General features: G+C 38.9%; 1 protein-coding gene across 1 annotated transcript in view; it reads left to right on the top strand.

Annotated features, from left to right (window-relative positions):
• The first annotated feature begins 690 nt into the window (after positions 1-690).
• SOCS5 (suppressor of cytokine signaling 5) overlaps positions 691-18944 on the top strand; it is a 53021-nt gene continuing 34767 nt past the window's right edge. The window contains exon 1 of the mRNA XM_079298006.1: positions 691-855. The gene's annotated coding sequence lies outside the window, so the exon portion shown is untranslated. The remainder of the gene's footprint in view (positions 856-18944) is intronic.

Raw genomic sequence — 18944 nt, 5'->3', positions numbered from 1 at the left:
TCTGGGAAGTTTTAATAACAGGACCACACAAAAGCCAAAGAAGATAATTTTTGGGGTCTGTTTGGCACTGTGATTTTCTTCCACATCTGGAATAGAGAACCCCATTTTGGGCATTTCATTCTTTTTAAAATAATGAAAAACTAGAGAGCTGAGAGAAAAGCTGTCAGGCAGTTCAGAAATTCTGAGCTGTGAGAAAGGATAGAAAGAATTTAGGCTGAAAAAAAAAGAGAACTGAGAAAAGAGAAATTATAGGAATCTGCTCAGTATGTTTTCAGTTTTCATAAGATGGTTCAACTGGCTTTGTACTACTGCAGGTACAAAGTTAAGAAATAATTACTTTAGTTTGTAACAAGATTTGGATTAGCAGTTAGAAAAAATGTCAGATTAGAAGGGCAATGAAGTAGCATGGGGGAATGCTGCTTGTGATTACTGCAGAATCACCTCAACTGGCAGCTGTTAATAAATAAGCATATGTCAGGAATAGCATGATAGACATTATTCTGTGCTGATGCTGGAGAATGGAGTAAATGATACCAGGAAATCCCTTCCAGCTATGGATCTCTAGTCTTGTTAATGCTGTCAAACTTCAGGAAAACCTGTATTTACTTTGCTCAGATGGAGTGACAGCTATACATGACCTTTCCCATCAATTTAAAAATATGCCTATCCTTTTTTTTCCCCTAGAGCTGGCATGCCTTGGTTGCCTCTGGATATGCAAATTGCAGTGGTGGCAGGAATCTCTTGTGCCTGACTATGAACCTGTGAGTACCTATCTTGGACAATGACCAGCTGCCTTTGTCCACCCATTTCTCACTTCTGTCCTGGATCAGTGCACTCATTCTCATCAGAACAAAGGTAATCTGAGCTAATTCAGAAGAGTGCACTTGTACTCTGTTTTTTGTCATACACAGATCATGGCATAGGGTTTAATCACTGTATTGCTTTGTCTCAGTAAAGAAACAGTAAGAACCAAATGCAGTTAACCTGTTTAAATGTTGTATCACAGGTATTTTAAAGTACAGACCAATATAGAATGTGAGATCCTATGAAAGATAAATTTCTCACCAAACTGTGTGTCATTAAGAAGCACGGGGACAGGAGTTTATACTTTATTATAAAGTGCTTAAGAAGTTCACCAGCTGCCCAGAAATCTTAAAGACAAAAATTAGCTTTTTCTGTCTGATGCAGAAACAGAAGAGAAAGGCAGGGGGGAAAGTCACTAATGTTGAGTGACCATTAGCAAGAGCAAGATGCAATGGAGCCTTAAGAATGGAACATTTGATATGTTCCAATTTATTTGCTAAACTCAGCTCTTTGCTAGAGAGACCATGACTCCAATACAGAATGCATACATCAGAATTCAGTATTAAAAGGGATCTCATAGCTCACCTCCTGTGGTGTTTATAATTGTCAATCATCCTGCAGATTTTGCAGCTGATAGGAAAAAGAGAACAGTTTATTGCCTTATTGTGTCTTGAAGGTTTTATGTGCCTACACTCCTTAAACAATGACCTTGTCAGATCAGAGCTGAACAAAGGATAACATAGCAGTTCTGCTGAACACAGCATTCCTGCTGAATGGTATTTTAAGCAGTAAGCTGTAATATTTAATAAACCAAATAGACAGTCTTCCAAGTGGCAGGAGAGATAAGTAATGGAATAGCTAGAAGAACATCTGGTAGGATAGTTTCTTCTGGTTCTGTCATCTGTAAGGAATGTTCCCAAGACAACAAACTTAGGATTTGACTGGAAAAATGGTAATTGTTTTCCACTCCTGTCATCAGGAAACTGAAGACAGAGCAAAGTACTTAACTCCTTTTATCACTGCCACAGATGTCTGTAGCATTCCCCACACCCTTCATACCTCCAGATTGTTTGCTTAGTGTTTGCATTCAGGGAATTTAACACTTTAGGATAGGTATATGGACTGTAAAGGCAACCTGAATGTTTATGAGTGTAAAAAAATAATGCAGAATTCTTACATAGCTTGACTGTAGCTGCATGTTACATTCTATGTCCTTTATTTCAAGTTGACCACTAAACAGGATTACAGCTGACAAAAAAATAGGACTAAGAGGGTTGTATTCAAAGTTTGTGAGTAACTTTCTAGCTGTAATAGTTCAGATTCTGGCAAATTCCATCAAATATTCCAAGGAAAGAGAAACTCCTTCCTGAAGCACATGCTGTGGAAACACTGAGGTTCAGTTGCCTAATCAGAAGCATCTGTTGTCTTCTCATCTACTAAGCAGACTCCAGCTGCTGTCACAAAAGGGCTTAGAACACCTGTAAATCATTTCAGAATTTTCTTTTTTTTTCCAATTTAATTTCATTTAATTTTATTTGACTTCATTCCTTGTTTTCTCATTTAATGAAGAATTTTCATATTATGAAAGGAAATGAAATCTTGAGATTTCCATGAGTATCCTTTCACTAAGTTCCATTCCATTCCATTCCATTCCATTCCATTCCATTCCATTCCATTCCATTCCATTCCATTCCATTCCATTCCATTCCATTTATATAACTTCTGCTAGGAATTATATTTTTTTTCAGTTTCATTTAATTGAATTCCCTTTCCTTTCCTGTCTTTTCATTCCACTTTATTCCTTAATTTCTCCTTTAATTTCCTTTCATGAAATTAAAATTCTTAATTTCATTTCCTTTCATGAAATGAAATCTCATGATTTTCATGAGTATCATTTCATTAAGGTTAGGGTCATTATACTGCACTTTCTTCCATTCAATATAAAAAAAATAACTTCTAAGAATTTTCTTTGTTTCTCATTTAATTTAATTTAGTTTAATTTAATTTCATTTCCTTTTATTTCATATCTTTCCTCTCCTGTCTTTTCATTTCACTTCATTCCTTATTTTCCCATCTCATTTCCTTTCATAAAATGAAGAATTTTCATGAAAAAAGACATGAAACTTGGAGATTTCCCTGAGTATAATTTCATAAAGGTTTGGGTCATTACACTAGTGTAATTCCATTCATTCTATTGCATTTAATTGTTTTGATTTCAGAATGTTCTTTTTTTTCAGTTTCATTTAATTATATTCTACTTCCTTTCCTCTCTTTTTATTTAATTTCATTTATTGATTTATCATTTCATTTCCTTTTATGAAAATTCTTTATTTGTATGAAAGTAAATATCTCGAGATTTCCATGAGTATAATTTCATTTCTGTTCATTTCACTGCAGTTAATTCCTCCCATTTAATTGTTTCCACTTCATCCCAGAAATTTCTTTTTTTCACACTAAACAAGGCTGGGGCTGAGATGCCCAGCCCTATGCATGGCCCTAATCTGAAAAGTGTGGAGGCAGCATTGTTATTAAAAAAGGCAAATCTCCATGGAGAGACAAGGTCAATAATTATCTAAACAATGAGTTTTATTTAAAAAAAAAATACAGTGGTCTGAGAAACAATTTCATGTGGTGTCATTCTAAATCCTAAAGCCACATTACACTGTAAAGCTGACTGACATTTAACTGTAATGGATCTGTAGCACTAAGATGAATTTATTTGAAGAAATATTAGAAGTGCCAGAACAATTAATGTAGTTACAATGGTCTCTACTCTCTTGCTAAGCCCCATAGTCCTCCCTGCTGACTTTTTCTCCAAAGTAAATGTTAGCAATAATAGAGGCTAATATCACCTTACAAAGCTGTAAGATCATATATCATCAGAAATGGAAATTCTTTTCCAATGAAAATAGAAAAAGATTTTCACTTTCTCAAATGTCTTAGCTTTTGGCATGGGGAATAAAACCAACTCTTTTTGAAAAATAAAGCATTATTTTATGGAAAACTTATGCTCCTTCAGAGCCTAAGAGCTATAAAAAGATACTTTCTTTAAATCATTGCAACTCTTAAAAACAATAATGCAACTCATATGTTTCCTTAAGCAAATTTAATTCGTTTTCATAAATATCACAATATAAGGAATAAGTCTTTCTAGCAAGCAAACATATGATAGGAGAACACACAACTTTTTTTAATTGTCTCTCCACTGTAAATGAGAGCAGTCAATAAGAGTTGAAAAACATTCCAGAGGTAGAAAAATGTGTTGTGACAGAATGAGTGGCACATGGGAATCCTGCAGCCACAGTGTCAGTGCTGTGCCAGTACTGCTCTGTCAGAAGCAGAAGGTAATTACTAGACAAAAATAATAAAAGGTGCCAGATGTGTTCAAATTACAGATGAATTCAATGGAAAACCTTTACCTGAAAAAAAACAGAAAGCAAAGTTTGCAGATCTTGGGAAATAATGTGAAGGTCCTTTAAGCTCTCTAACTCTGCTTTTCTTGCACATGAACATAATCACTGTTCCTCCTGTGCAAGAGGACTCCTTAAGAAAAGGGGTTTTTTCTGTCTCTTAATCACTTCATTTATTCATAAGTCCTGCAGCCAGAAAGAGTCATTGCAGATCATCTTGTCTTATTCTGGCATGGCAGAGGCAGCTGGATTTCCCTTGATTTCATCAAGCCCACCACTTCCAGTAGAGACACCCAGCCTGGCCTTTGAAATGGCACATGCCAAGGATCCCCAGGCCAGCCTTCTCCTGTTTCCCTGAAACCCTCAAGGTAAACCCAAGGGCTGTGGCCCCACAAAAGAAAGGAGTGTAACTTTGGGGAGTGGGTGGGAAGTATTCTCTCATTGTCCCTCTTGCTGAAGAGAAGCTCCATTTATTGGGACAGGATTTCTTTAACTTACATGCAGAAGCCTAGAATGAAATCTACAGTGTTGAATAAGAGTAGGCTATGGAAAATTCAAAGAGAAAGGAAATTCCTTTTCAATTTTGACAATATTTACTGCAGATCACAGAAGTCACATCAGCAAACCGAGTCTTTTTTCTGCTAGAGAATCTCAAATCACACAGCAGTGCTAAATGAATTGAAAATAAGAAGAATAATTTCTGTGTCCTTTTCTTGGCTCACTTTATTGTAAAACACATTTCAGCCATATTACAGAAAGCTCCCTGAACAGATTATGAATCTGCTGTATTTTAGGCCCAAAGAAGGGGAAAAAGGTTAAGACACCTACAGCTAATCCCTCATATCAGAGACACTTTGATTGCTGCACCAGTAGGTATCAACTTGCTTCAATAGCACCCTAATTCTATACTGTGGGAAAGGACAGCCAAGACAGTCAAAGAGATTTCAAATGCATTCAAATTTGAAGGGAAATTTTAAACAAATCAATTGTCTTTATTTTATGGTGTAATGGATTTCTGCAACACTTTGTGAAACACCTTAATTTATCTAAGTAAATTCAGACCACACTTAAAAAAAATCTGATAATGTTGTAACCATTCTGAAAGCGAAGTTTAAACACTAATAGGAATTAACATCCTCCTGACAATAAGAGAACTGTGCTGCTGGCTACACATTAAAGCAGAAATTCTGTCCTCATGTGAACTAAGGCACCACAACTCCAGAGCAGTCAGCAGAGATCTCTGGATCTACTGTGAAAAAGAGGACAGAACCTGGTCCTGAATCAGTTCATTGCTTTCTGCTCTGCATGTGCAGAAATCATAAAGAGGAGTCTTTAGGTGTTTTTAATTGAACACTTGATAAAGAGGCAAGTCTGTTCTAAGATACCACTCACATTTGCAAGGGAAAAGAATAATAGAAAGAAAACCATCTTATGGAAAGACAAGTGAAGTTCTATAGAAATCCACATTATCACTATTAAATGAAAATAATTTTTAAACTTCTTGAGACATGAAACTGCAGAAATACTGGAGCAGGGTAAAAGGCATTCCACTTCCACGAAGGAGTTACAGAGATTTGAGAAAACAACTGCACAGTTGTGAAAGTTCATATCTAAACTTGTTATCTTGATACTGTCCCTCACAAATACACAGCAAGTATTAGGAGGACAAAAAAGGAATCCATTACAAGCATAATTCCTGTTTTTCGAAAAAAATTATCTCTGCTGTGACATAATCTGTTAACTTTTAGCTTTTGGTACCTTTAAATCAGAATGAGAAGCTAATGCAACCCACCAAGAAACTCAGCTAACAACCCTCCAGCAACACACTACCAAAATTTGGTGGGGGGGGGGGGGGGGGGGAAAAGGCAGAGTTAAACTGAAACACTAACAAAACTGAAACTGAGTTCCCAGTAATATGAAAAAAGAGAGCCAAAGTGATATTCCAGATGGAGATTATTTGGATTTACAGCAGTGAACTGCATAAAACTTAAGAAATAGTAATAAAGAATGAAAATCAATCTGACTGTTAAACAGAAGGGATCAGAAACAGTGCCACTGAGAGACGGGTGTGTTAGTCAGCAATGTGAAATGGGATATCTTTGCAATAGATTGGCTCCAGTTGACAATCCTGCAACATGTCAATTCTTTGGAAAGCAAAACCAGCAACTCTTATTAAATACCAGATAATCTGTAGTGAGTTATGAAAATGACTTGCCCATGCACTATAATTTTACAACAGGGAAGAGAGAGGGGGTGAAATTACTCTCTCCATCTCTCCTTTGCTCCACAGGCTGGCTTTGCAGTACTGACTCTGGAAGTCTCCTGCTCTAGCAGCAGAGGCTGCTAGATGAGCCCATGCCTCAGGGAGATGGATGCTGCAGCACCTTTGTGCCTGAGCCCTAAGCCATGAAGCTCAGTGACAGGACCCAAAGTGCATTCACCAATTTCCTTTTCACTCCTAAAGGTGCTGAGTTAAGGAATAAAGACAATATCTGGGGTAAAACAGCTTGAAATAGGCTCCCTGCTGCCATTACTACAAGTCAGGGTCTCAGTTCAGATCAGACAGCCTCCCTCCCCCTGGGAGAGCAGCAGCAGCTGGGAAGACCTGCCATACTCAAGGGCATCAAGGTATCTGAGTTTTTCTGAAGGCTGGAAGAGTAATTTATAAATGTATTTTATTTCAGTATAATGTTAGGCTACAGATGACATTGACACTTACAGGCTCAGTTTCCAGATTGCCCTTCACTTTTATCTGGTATCTTTATCAGAGACCACCTCCACCTCACATAGCTCTAGCTGAATTCTCCCTTGGACTCACAGACAGCCCTTGGCCATATAAAATATTTAACCTGGGGTGTGGCAGAACCTTTTCCCTGCTAAGGACTGAAAGCCTTCTGATCACCTTTGACTGGTCACAATTTGACACACATTTTTACATTATCCAGTAGTAACCAGAAAAATAAATAAAATGTGTTGGCAAGCAGCCTGAAATAAAATCACAAGTCACATTGAGGCTTGACTCCTATTCCACCTTGCCTTATTGTTTCTTTCTGTTTCCCTCAGCATTTTAAAATTTTTTTCCTCCTTGAAGCATCCATTTAAGGTTGAGATCAGAAAGCCCTCAAATGCCTTATTTTCTCCCACTGTCTAGAGTTGCATTCCTAGCACTGAGAGGGGCCCTTGTCCATCTGAACATAACTCACAATCCTGAACTCCAAAATTCAGCTTCTGTTATTTCTGCATCAGCCTCCATTTGCTGCCCCACTGCTCTTGTTTGCTGCTTCTCTTTTAGTTCATTCACCCACTTTTCACTCTTCCTGTGCAGCCTGGTTTTTACTCCCACCCTCCTCTCTCCAGCTTTCTTCCTACACTGTTGCTCCTTTCTTCCTTCACCCTTGTAGAAGTCCATGTCTTGCTGCATCAACTTGTAATACCCAACACCCAACACCACTATCTTCTAGAACAGTGTTTTGACCTCTCCCTTCATGCTCATGTGCATACGCCCATTTATGTGACTCTTATTTATGAAATACATGCTTAATATAGCAGCAGATGGTTACTTATCTTCCTTCATCAGGTTGAGTGAAAAGATCATTTATTCACACAGGTCTCTGGAAAGGACTTGTATTGGAGCAGTGGTTGGTCCCTACTCTGTTGCAGCAGAGGTTAATTAAAAAAGAAAAACAAAAAAAGAAAAAGAAACCAAGCAACCCACCAACAAAACAAACCATGTACAAGAAAACAGACATGAAAAAGAAAGTCCTTCAGACAGAAATCCTGGTATTAGGTTTAGCAGTCAAAAAATATCAGAAAGGAGAACTTTATATGACAAATATCACGTACAGGAAAAATGTGGAGCCAGATGTCACTGAATCTTCAGAAATCACATGTTGGCTCCCCTATACAACTCCTAGGGGAAGTACTTGCATGTAAAGCCTTCTGTTTCTATATTGTTTCTTAAGTTATACCTATTGTTTGACAGTGGAAAATGATCTACACCTGATATATCTAAATCTCTTACCCTGTTTGAAGTATACCAGAGTAGAACATCTATCTGACATGTTAAATTAATTAGACAGGTGTGTAATGTCTTTAGATGTGCCACTGTCAATCAGCTTAATTCTGTTCAATACACTGTGCTCATAAAATGTGTGAAATGTTTTCTAGATAAAATAGGAGTGTAATCCTGACCTTTAAAAAAGGATAAAATTTAGATAATTCATTCTCACTCTTGGCATATTTTACTGCTAAGACATGTTTAGCACAGTCTTGAAATTGAAACTCTTAATCAGAGCTAACATAGAATGGAAAGTAAAAGTCAGTAAGAATGTCCCTAAATTAAACTGTATCAGTCTTTCCCACAGTTCCTGTAATATGTTCCAAATGGATGGCAGTCAGATGGTAATTATAAATCACTGCTTTCAGATTTCTAACTTGAGCATGATCCAAGATAGACAGTGGAGACCTCTGAAATAGCTTATACTGTCACCTCAAGGACTTCAGGAAGATGTTAGGTTTGCTGTCATTCTGTAGGACTTACATGGCAAAATCTGAAAAGTGTCTCCTCACATCAGGTTTTTTCACCCCTTTGCAATTTGAGAAGATGTTGGGCAGCAGCAGAGACTCTGGAATAATCTTCTGTGAACTCAGGAAGATGGTACTCTATTGTATCATTCTCAAGTCACACTTGAATTTTTTTTGGGGAACAGCACTAGAAACTCTTTTTAAAAATGAAAGTTAATGGCATTCATGGTGAGGAACATCCTTCTGAGTGGATTTTAGACAATTTTTTTGATCAAATTTTATCTGTCAGTAACTTGCAGGAATATATTAATAGTGCTCAAAGGGTCGAGTATTGCACTCTTGATCCATGAAAATTATAGATTGGGTAAGTTTCCTACTTGCAGTTTCCTCTTCCACAGCTCACAGGATCTTGTGAAATGTTCCAGCAAATCTGGGCTGGGGTAATACTAGAACTGCTGTAGAAAGTGTTGGATACACAAAAAACAGAGCAATGGACAGTAGGGGCTCTTCCAAAAGGAAGATGGAGAACACATAAATAAATAAATTTAAAACAAAAGTTCTGAACCTGGTGAAATTTGTGCAGATGCTTAACATTTTACTTAGTGACTAATGCTATTTAAATCAATGAGGCTCTTCACAGCATGTAAAACTTGACACATACACAAGGCTTTGCAGGATGAGGGCCAAATATTTTTTTTAAGAGTGTGACTTGCTTGGAGACATTCCAGAGGGAAAAAAAAAAAAACATGTGGAGCTCTCTATAAAATTGTTGGCACCATTCTGCTTATTAAATAGACATGAATTCACTCAAATAAAATAAGGTCTAGACATTTATATCAAGTATGTGGAAGTTTGTGCCTATTCATAAGTCTTTTTAAAAAAGTGATAATGCTTCTAGATTTGTACTTTGGGTTAAATTATTGTAAATATTTATTTAGAGTTTTATCCCTCTCTTACCTATTTTAGTATCTTACCTATAGTTCTCCTATCAGGCTAAGTTTACTCTGTGAGCCAGTAAATTGCTATAAGTTTCAAGCTGATAGCATGGAAAATAATTTCTATTATTTTCTTTATTATTTTAGATGTGGCAAAACATAAAACTTCCTATCCTACCTCAAGTTCATTCCATGCTGAGACAAGAATTTATTGTTCAATTTGCATCTTGTGTATTGAAGAGCAATACATTCATTTCAGGAACAGAGTCTAATTTTAGATCTACATTGAAGGTGTGATGAAAAGACGGATGCTGGGAGTGCCAGTAGGACTTTTCAAGAGCAAGCCCAATATAGTTCTTGAACTATATAATGATTGTGAGATGAAAAAAATCACAGAACAGGCTTTACTGATTTGAGTGGAACCTGTTACATACCTGGAACTATTCACCCCCTAGTTGCTATCATGGGCATGGCCTCAAACTACTTCAGATAAATGCAGCAACATTACAGCTCTTCAAGAGTACAGAAATAGTAATTTGGCCCACTGGGTGCTGGACTGCTGGTGGGTAGCTGCTGCCAGCACTTTAAATAAGAGACCTGGGGAGACACGTGGAACATCTGGCAACAGCAGCTACTTTTTTTTAATCACATAGGCCACAGGTCACATTGTACCACAGCTCACAAAATCACTGTCACATTTAGCAAAGCACATTTACTTGACCTCAAGGTGTCTTGAGGTCAGATTCAAAAACTTCTGCAGATGTAGACAGGAGCCCATCAGGATCTTCACAATCCCCCAAGTGCTTGTTTGCATCTGGTTTCTCACAAGGACTGTCTTTGTAGGAATACTTTAAAAACATTTCAAAAATATGGCATTAGGTGTTTTAAGGCACACTGCTTCAGGCAGCAGACAGCCAGATGCTGCCTTTAGGGTAGTTGGCTTTCAACTACAGTTAGGGCAGCTGTCCCATATCCATACCAAAATCCTCTAGTCCTCCCGGTCTGGGAATGTAGGAGGCCTGGATGGGTTAAATAGGGAGAATTGCTGCATGAACCAGGTACCTTTTAGTGAACAGAATTGCACAGAATGTCTTGGAAGTCTTCTTCATCTCCTAGGGTGTGACAATTTCTGTGAGTTTTTCAACAGATATAGCACCCCATATATATAGGGAAAAGAATACTGGGCAGGGCTTGATGCTTCAAAATCGTCTTTGAAACAAGGATATCTTCCCTCTTATAGGCATGCTTTCCAGAGCAATTTCTGCATTACTATTTTTAAAAGTTGCACATTTTGAAGATATGGGAACACATGCTCTTTGCAAGATAATCTCCAGCTCCTTCCCCTCTCCATACTGTCACACTGCTCAAAGCCAATTTTAATGCATTGCTGCAAAGTCTTTTATAGAAATGTATACAATCTATATGATGACTCGCCTGATAAAAAATGGGGAATGTTGCCTAGGAAGGTAATTGCATTTTCAAGGTTTCAATGTGTTTAGAGGTAGAAATATTGAATCCAGAGCAATATCCTTGGAAACTATTCATCAAATACTAGGATCAGCAGAGTAGCACTAGATGGCACTACAGTAATTTTCACTCAAAAAGCATGGGCCAAGCCCAGGGAATGATGGACTCAGGTCCAGCTCTGAATGGGAAGCTCAGATTTACCATCCAAATGTTACTTGTGTGGTCTGGGGAGATTCTGAGGAATAGATTTAGCAGTCTTTCCAGGTATTAAAATACAGAGCCTTCATTTGGTTGATAAGTGATATAATGCAGATGATGAAGAGTGGAAAGCTACCTGAATGTTTTAATTTAAGTGAGACCACAAGGTACCTGAAACCTGTTATGTTCTACTGAATCCAAGTTAAGCATACCCAGATTCAGTACATCAAAAAGCATCTCACTCAAAAGCACACCAGAAGTGTTAAGTGTTGTTTGGGCAATTAGATAGTTCATTGCCTATCTGCAGGTATAGACTGCCTGTTTATAATTATAGTGGTTTGTGCTTAAAAGTGAAAATTTGACTTCCTGGACCATAATAATCTGGATTTTGGGACTAAACTCATAACTTACATTTCCTGTCACACCAAGTTAAATGCTGGCTGTTGCCAATTTCTTTTAATTTTTCCCACAAGTGATAGCTGACATGAAAGCTTAATACATATCTTGTTCTTATAACAGACAATAGAGCTTGTTATCTCTAACACACTGATTTGAGAGTTTACTTTTAGAATTTTGCAGAAATACAGTCTTTGCACAGGAACAATTCTGTAGCTCACATTATCAAATACATATAGGAGAAAATAGAGCCTGTGAAGAAAATCGTATTCATTCTTTTAGGCTGAAGCACTTTAAACTAAATTCAGGTGTTTGTGGCATTGACTAAACCATGGTCTATTTCAGATTTGAATTCTAAAACATTGTAGAACTAGATTTATAAATCTTGAAATTCCTTTAAAACAAATATCCAAGTGCAGAATATTCACTGCCACAGCACTACAAGTTATTCTTAAAATATAATTATTTTTCTATTATGCATTTCTGTGAGTTATATTTTGCCTTCTGTTATGCTCCAGGTTCAAATCCTCAAGGGTAATTATTATCTATTCCCACTCCAGTGGGAGTTAGATATTTCAAAGATAGGAAACTCTGACATTTAAATTTGAAGGCAAGTTCAACATGAATGTTTGAGTTTCTTCAAATAAATCTTGTTCTAGTCATACAGCTACATATACTTTAGGGATATTGCCAGCTAAAAGTCCATCTACTTGCTTGTCACAAATGAAAAAAAAACTACTAGTACATTCCTTTACAACAAGAATGGTCTTTATCAATGGAAATAACCTGACTGGAGACAATACAATCATTTAGGTAAATAAGCACTGGAACCAGTAATATTTGGCCATAAGCTGTGCCCAGCCACTGTGTGGAGGTTAACTCGATGGGCTTTCATCCCAAAAATGGTAAAGAGGGTTAAGAGCATAAAGATCGAGCATTGCACCCTTGCTTCAAACTGCCAACATTTAAATAGCATCATTTAGTAATAAATGAGAACCCCCTTGTACTGGGATTGGACTGTTTGCCCATGCAAGGCTAAACCTGTGGTAAAGATGAGAGACATATCATGCACAAAAATACTTTAATCTCTTTCAGTCATGAGCCACTGCTCTTTGAAACAATTCCTGTGTGGTTCTGAGTATATCCTGAGAAAATGTTCTGGTTGTCCTACTTCTTCTAATGTGTTCTCTAATAAGGACTCCTTTTAATCTGTGCTTTAAATCTCCTTTAATCTGGTCACGGTTTCACACTTTGAGATGTTCCCCTGAGGCCTCCTCTCACTTCAGAAGAGGCTTGAAAACAACCATAACTTGCTGCTTGCTTTCTCAGACATGTCTGTGACTATATTTCTGGAGTCCATGTTGGTGCTGATAGACATTGCAGACTCCATCCTAGATGCAAAGATGGTCTGTGTAGCTGGCAATGAAGCATGGCACACTTGGAATTCACCAATTACTTGGTGAAGGTCTGATGAGACATGTAGTTTGTTGTTCCCATTTTGCAACCTGGGTGACTTAACCAAAGTCAATCCCAACAACCTGCTTGAAGACCAAACTGGCATCTGGAAAAGATCCCCAACAGTGGGAAACAACAACAGTGCCCAAAGCTCACTGTTTTCTTTGTCACCTCACCAGAAAGGGTGACACAGAGGTTAGTGGAGCTGTAACACTGCCCAGCTGTGCAGGCTTGGGAAGAGGACTGTGCTTGAGAGATGTGCTCAGTGCATTGCTAATGACACTGGCAAACCACTCTGGGTCTGTGTATGGGTGTGTGAGGCAGGAGATCCAGGGGTTGCCTTACCTGGCTCTATTACCAGGTAACTCACCTGAACTAAACCTATGCTCTCTTAGTGTCAATGGCTAATAAATATATTATGTTCTAACCTAGGAGATAAAGCTTAGAAAACTAATTTAGAAGGTTATTAGCTACTATTTAGTTAGCTGAACATGTGATAGAAGTTTCTCCTCATTTAAAAAATAAGTCAAACAATTGTGAAATATTTTCAAAATACAGCACATTTAAGACAATCTAATTCCCTTCTAGGTTTAAAATTCACATCGAAAACTTTCCCAACTTCTTCAATTTTTCTATTGTGCTGTATTTGTCCCTCTTCATTTCCAACCTGGCCTGTTTCACTCCTCCTCAGACAGCCTGGGCTCCCAGGGGATCACCATAGTGCTTCTGGCCTTATTGAGGTGCTTGGGAGTTTTTAGCTGCCTTCAGAAATCACATTAGTAGCCACTAATACCAACCATTACTTATTATCACCAGATTTTTATGAAAATAAATATCTAAATCCTAAATCCTTTATTGCTGATCTCCAGTGCTTTGAAAACATGGAACAAGTTCAAAATGTCTTTGCTGCAAGTGTGGAAATCTCCAAGTGGAGTGAAGCCACCAACCAGAATGTCTTCCAAAACACCGTGTGGTAGGCACTGCCACAGAAGAATATAGCCTGCACAGATATTCTTGGGCACTGTCCAGCTGCTTTGGTTTATACTCAAATTATGCTGACAATCAAGTTACCTGAAGAACAAAGAAATTTTTTAAAGCAATTTTGTAGTTTGTTCAGTAAAAATCCTTGGTCAGTGTAATGCAACCCTGTTCATGCTGGTGTCAGGTGTCACTTACAATTTTGCTTCACCTCTCTAACTAACGGTGATTTCTGCAGATTAAAAGTGCTCTTACAAGTGCTGAAAACCAGTCTTCCACGTTGAATCACTGAAGGCATAATCTGCCAATCCTGCAATCCAGTGGACAGTCAGAGGGACAAAGCACTGAAAATACAAACCTGGTGTGCATCTGGGTGGTGTTAACTGGGCTTCAACCCAATCTCTTCCTACTGTTGCTGTAGCCTGAAAAATTGTGCAAATGTATTGCTGCTGAAGAAAGGAAGGAAAACAAAGTAAGTCTAGAGAGCATAACCACCAGCTCACATTAGTATTCTGCCCTGGTGAAATAAACCAGATCTTTCACACTAGATAGCACAAACTAGGAGACTAGCAAGTCTCCTTGGGAATATAGCTGCTTGAATAGGAATGGCTCTAATCTCAGCAGTGCCACAAATCCCCTTTGAGAAAAGGAATTTTGGGACTTTTAAAAATTTTAACTGTTCCTTGTTTTCATGAAACAGCACTGTGCCTCAAGCCACTCTAATAACATTCCTGGCTTGCTCTGCTGCAACAATCTGTAAAAACTCATCCAGTCAGATGATTTGGAGTTTAATATCAAATTGCTTTGGAGAACATTCATGGTTGGAAGCGCATAATAATATGTTTTATTATTGCTGTAAAAAAAAGGAAAAAAAAAAAAAGAAAAGCTAGAAGTGCTTGGCTTTCATCCATTGGGGAGCTCTGCTTTACTATTACATTCTGTGCAATAATAATTAATGATTCCACAACCAGCACTAAAAAATAAAAAATCCCTAGCTAAAATTTTCAAAAGTAACTAATGATTAGAGGTTTCTTAGCTTTTATGTATTCAGTCTGAAATACCTTGAAGAGGGACCTAGGTTTCAGAAAATGCTAAGCACTGATTTTCTGCAAATGATCGAGCTTCCTCTCAAAACCTTCAGACCCAGTCATTTTAAGACCATGGTAGATACTGTTTATGGATGGTAAAAGTATGGCAATTCATAAATTAGCAACAGCACCAGATGAGATCACAAATAAAACCATTTCAAAGAAAAATATTTTAAAATTACACCTTCCTTGCACCTGCAAGAACAGACTCCTTGACTCTTGGGATGATTGGAAGTTACTTAATGAACAAACAAATAAGCAAAAGAGGGTAGGCTAGGGACCGGTTCTAGCAGTTGCTTTACTCAGTAAAGTATAGTTGTATTACTCAGTAAAAGAAAGATCAAGAATGCATGCTACAGTCTTGGGTGGTGCTTGGACATGTCAGAGTACTTTTGAATGTCACTGCATGTGTTGTGCCTGCCTGAAGCTGTGCTGGAGCCTGGCTGTCCTTTTTCTGGCAGGAGGAGTCACTATTAACACCTATGCGAAGTGGGGAACCTGCAACCAAATCAGAAAGTTGATGTTTCAGCCTTGATGTTGTTGCTTATTCAAAGTATAGAACAATGGAGAAAAGAGCATCACAGATGTTTTTATTTCATCCACCCAAATGACTCAGCTTCCAAAACAATCAGAAAGGCTTTTAGGTCTTTTCCCCAGCTCAGTGGAGCAGGCAGATGAAAGCAAAGGACTGAAGGAGAAAGCAAGTAACCAACCCTTTCTGAGCTCTTCCTCCACCACAGTGATAACACTGGGCTATCTTTATTTCACGCCCCTCTATTTCTAGTCATGTTCAGTTAGCCCAGATTAAAAATACTTGGACCTGTATCATCCAGCTTGGTCCAGTCACTTTACCAGCCCTGCCTTTTCTTTGAAGGGCAGTCCCTGGCAAGGGCAAGTATGCTGGATGTTCAGGTCAACATTTCAAAAATATGTTTTACTTCTGATACCTGATGTTCTTGCATTTTTAAGTGCAAACTTGCCTTCTATTTATTTAGGCAAGATGGAACTTTTGGTCCTGTAAAATTAATGTTGAGTCTGCTTGCAAACAAGCAGATGACCATGCTGTGAGTGATTTTACATGCAAGCAAAGCTGCCAGAGGTCAGCAAAGGCAAAGCAGGGCAGCACTCAGGAGGTGAACATGTCCAGCAGGCTGGCCTGCTGATGAGGCTTCCTCCACTCTTAGTCCTGAAGCTGTGCCATGTTGGGATTATTTTTGTTAGATCAGACACCAGACAAGACCCTGCATTTGCTCTGCTGTTCTCAGGAATCACTTTTGCTTTGCAGAGGTTTCTGTCCCTATTGCAAGTCCCTCTTGCCAAATCTTTATCTAGTACATGCTCATCAGGCTTTTGCTTCAAGGTATTATTTGCTGACAGGATTTACTCACAGACACCAAGATTTCCTCAGCAGGATAATTAAAGTGCTTATAGTTTTACTCCTGCTCTCTTTCCTTGCTATTATATTAGATTTTCCCTTATTAATTATTCTTCTCTGCCTGGCTGAAGGAGAGTGTTCATCCCACTCTGAATGGAAAAAGCCTGGAAGTAAGGAGGCAGCATCAAGTACTCACACTTCTGATGACTGCTCTGTTTCCCATGGACAGTCCTCTGGCTGTGTCACCATGGCCTAGAAAAAGCACCCTAGCACAGGAAATTCCTACCACTGTAGCTGCACCTCAGTTCCACAGACACACACATTTCTGGGCACAGATGCTAGGTCTGTAGAGAAGGCTGCTTGCCACATCAGCCACAACTTTTGCCTTGCTGAACTCCAATTCAGTTTTACAACCCCTGACACTGAAGTTTGGCATGTGGCTGATGCTGTTAGAAGTGGGGGGAGAACATGTACCTTGATTAACTTCATCAAACTTATTAAGTCCCATCTGGAATTAAGGTCTATGCCTGTATTTGCTCTCTCAGAATTGCTCTAGGCTGCAGAGAAGATAAACTCTGGAGAAGGAGGTGGGAGAGTGCTCGGGGCCAGAGCTGCAGAGGTTGCCAGGGTCAGCTAATTTGCAACACAAGAAGCAGGATCAGCCAGGGACACATGGAGAAGCAAGGATCCAGCAGATCTGGGCTAGGGAAACATGGTTGATGTGGCAGCTCGGGGCTGGTGAAGCAACCACGGTGGCCCATAGCACAGAAAGTGGGCAGTGTCACCCAGGAGTGGCAGACTGAGGGCACTGTGCACAGCATGCCCTGCAGCACTGCACTGTTGGCAGCACACAGCCCAGGCTGGCGGCGTGCCTGGGAAATAAACACTGAGGGATGAGAGCAAGCCAATGTGGGAGGTAGCAGCCGGCTCAGTTTCCAGCCTCTGATCACCTTCTTCCAAGTGGTGTTTCCTCACACCATCCCCTTGTCCTCCTACAATGCACAGATCATTGCCCTCCATCAGGAAAATTAATTGCCTTATGAAAGAAGGGGTTGCCCAAAAGTTTCCCTAGGGAACTGCTTTTCATTCAAGGGTGTGTGCACACCCTGAGAAAGGAGGTGATCTGATTTCTTCCAATTGCAGCCTCATAGTTTGGAGCACCCACAGCAGTCCATGGCTTTCTCATATCGTTCCCACCCTTACTGACAAGAGCTCTTCAGATACCCAACACATTAGTACAGAAAAACCACAGCAAATTCCATCAATGCTTCCTCACAAAATCAAAGTATATCCTTCAGCTGTGTAGGTCAAATTGGTGAAGCACATGATAACCAGCAGCTGCAGAGTTTTATCCTGCTGGGTTATGGTCACAGTCTAGCTCTGCTGGTATTAGGATGTTTTCTTCTTGTTTATAGCAAATGGCAGCCTATTTCCTTCTTTTCCTCCATCTTATCACCAGATCTTCAATTAGAAACAAAACAGTTGTTTATGTCCCTCCACCCAGTGACAAGTTCTTTGCATTAGTAGCAGGCCAGGTAGAATGGCAAGTGCTTTGCTTAGATGAAAACTCTTAATCATGACAAAAATGTTAACATTGAGAGAACCCACTCTACCAATATAAAGAGATTTAGAAAATCGGAGGGTTTATGTTACTAAAACTTTATAGATCTGCTAAGTTTTATGTATTTAGCATAAAAATATTTGCTTCATACTTGAAATGAAAATGCTACAGTTTGCTACAGAATTAATTAAAAAGTGAAACAGCCCGTAAATTGAAGTTAAAACTAACTTATGGAACTTTTATACGAGTGGAGTCAGTGTTGGATAACTGCAGAAAAGACTGTTGTGCTTTAATCGCTGGCTTTGAATAAAAAAAAAATGTTTTCGTATTTAAAAAAATGGTTTTTTTCTGGTAATGTATACGCTAGGCTGTGTTCTGTATGCTGAAATATTTTAAGGTGTCTCTTCTTCAAGCTCATCCAGACTGTCCTCACAGGGCAAGTGCTGCACCTTCCCCTGGACCACTTGGTGGCTTCCACTGAACTTGTTATAGCTTGTTGAGATTTTCCTCGCATTTTGGGGACCCCAAATTGGACACACTATTCTACATGCAGCTGAGCAGAAATAAATAATAATTTTCTTTGGCCTACTGGCTATGGTTCCAGTGGTATGACCTGGGATATTCTTGGCCACCTTTGCTGCCAGGATACACTACTGGCTCATGGCCAAGATGCTGTCCAACGAGACCCCACATCCTTTCCTGCAAAGCTGTTCCACAGCCCATCAGTCCCCAGCCTGTAGTGCTGCAGAGGCC

The sequence above is a fragment of the Erithacus rubecula genome (assembly GCF_903797595.1).
Source record: "Erithacus rubecula genome assembly, chromosome: 2".
NCBI lineage: Eukaryota > Metazoa > Chordata > Aves > Passeriformes > Muscicapidae > Erithacus > Erithacus rubecula.
Note: the sequence above shows the minus strand (reverse complement) of the source record. Positions and strands in the feature narration are given on the sequence as shown.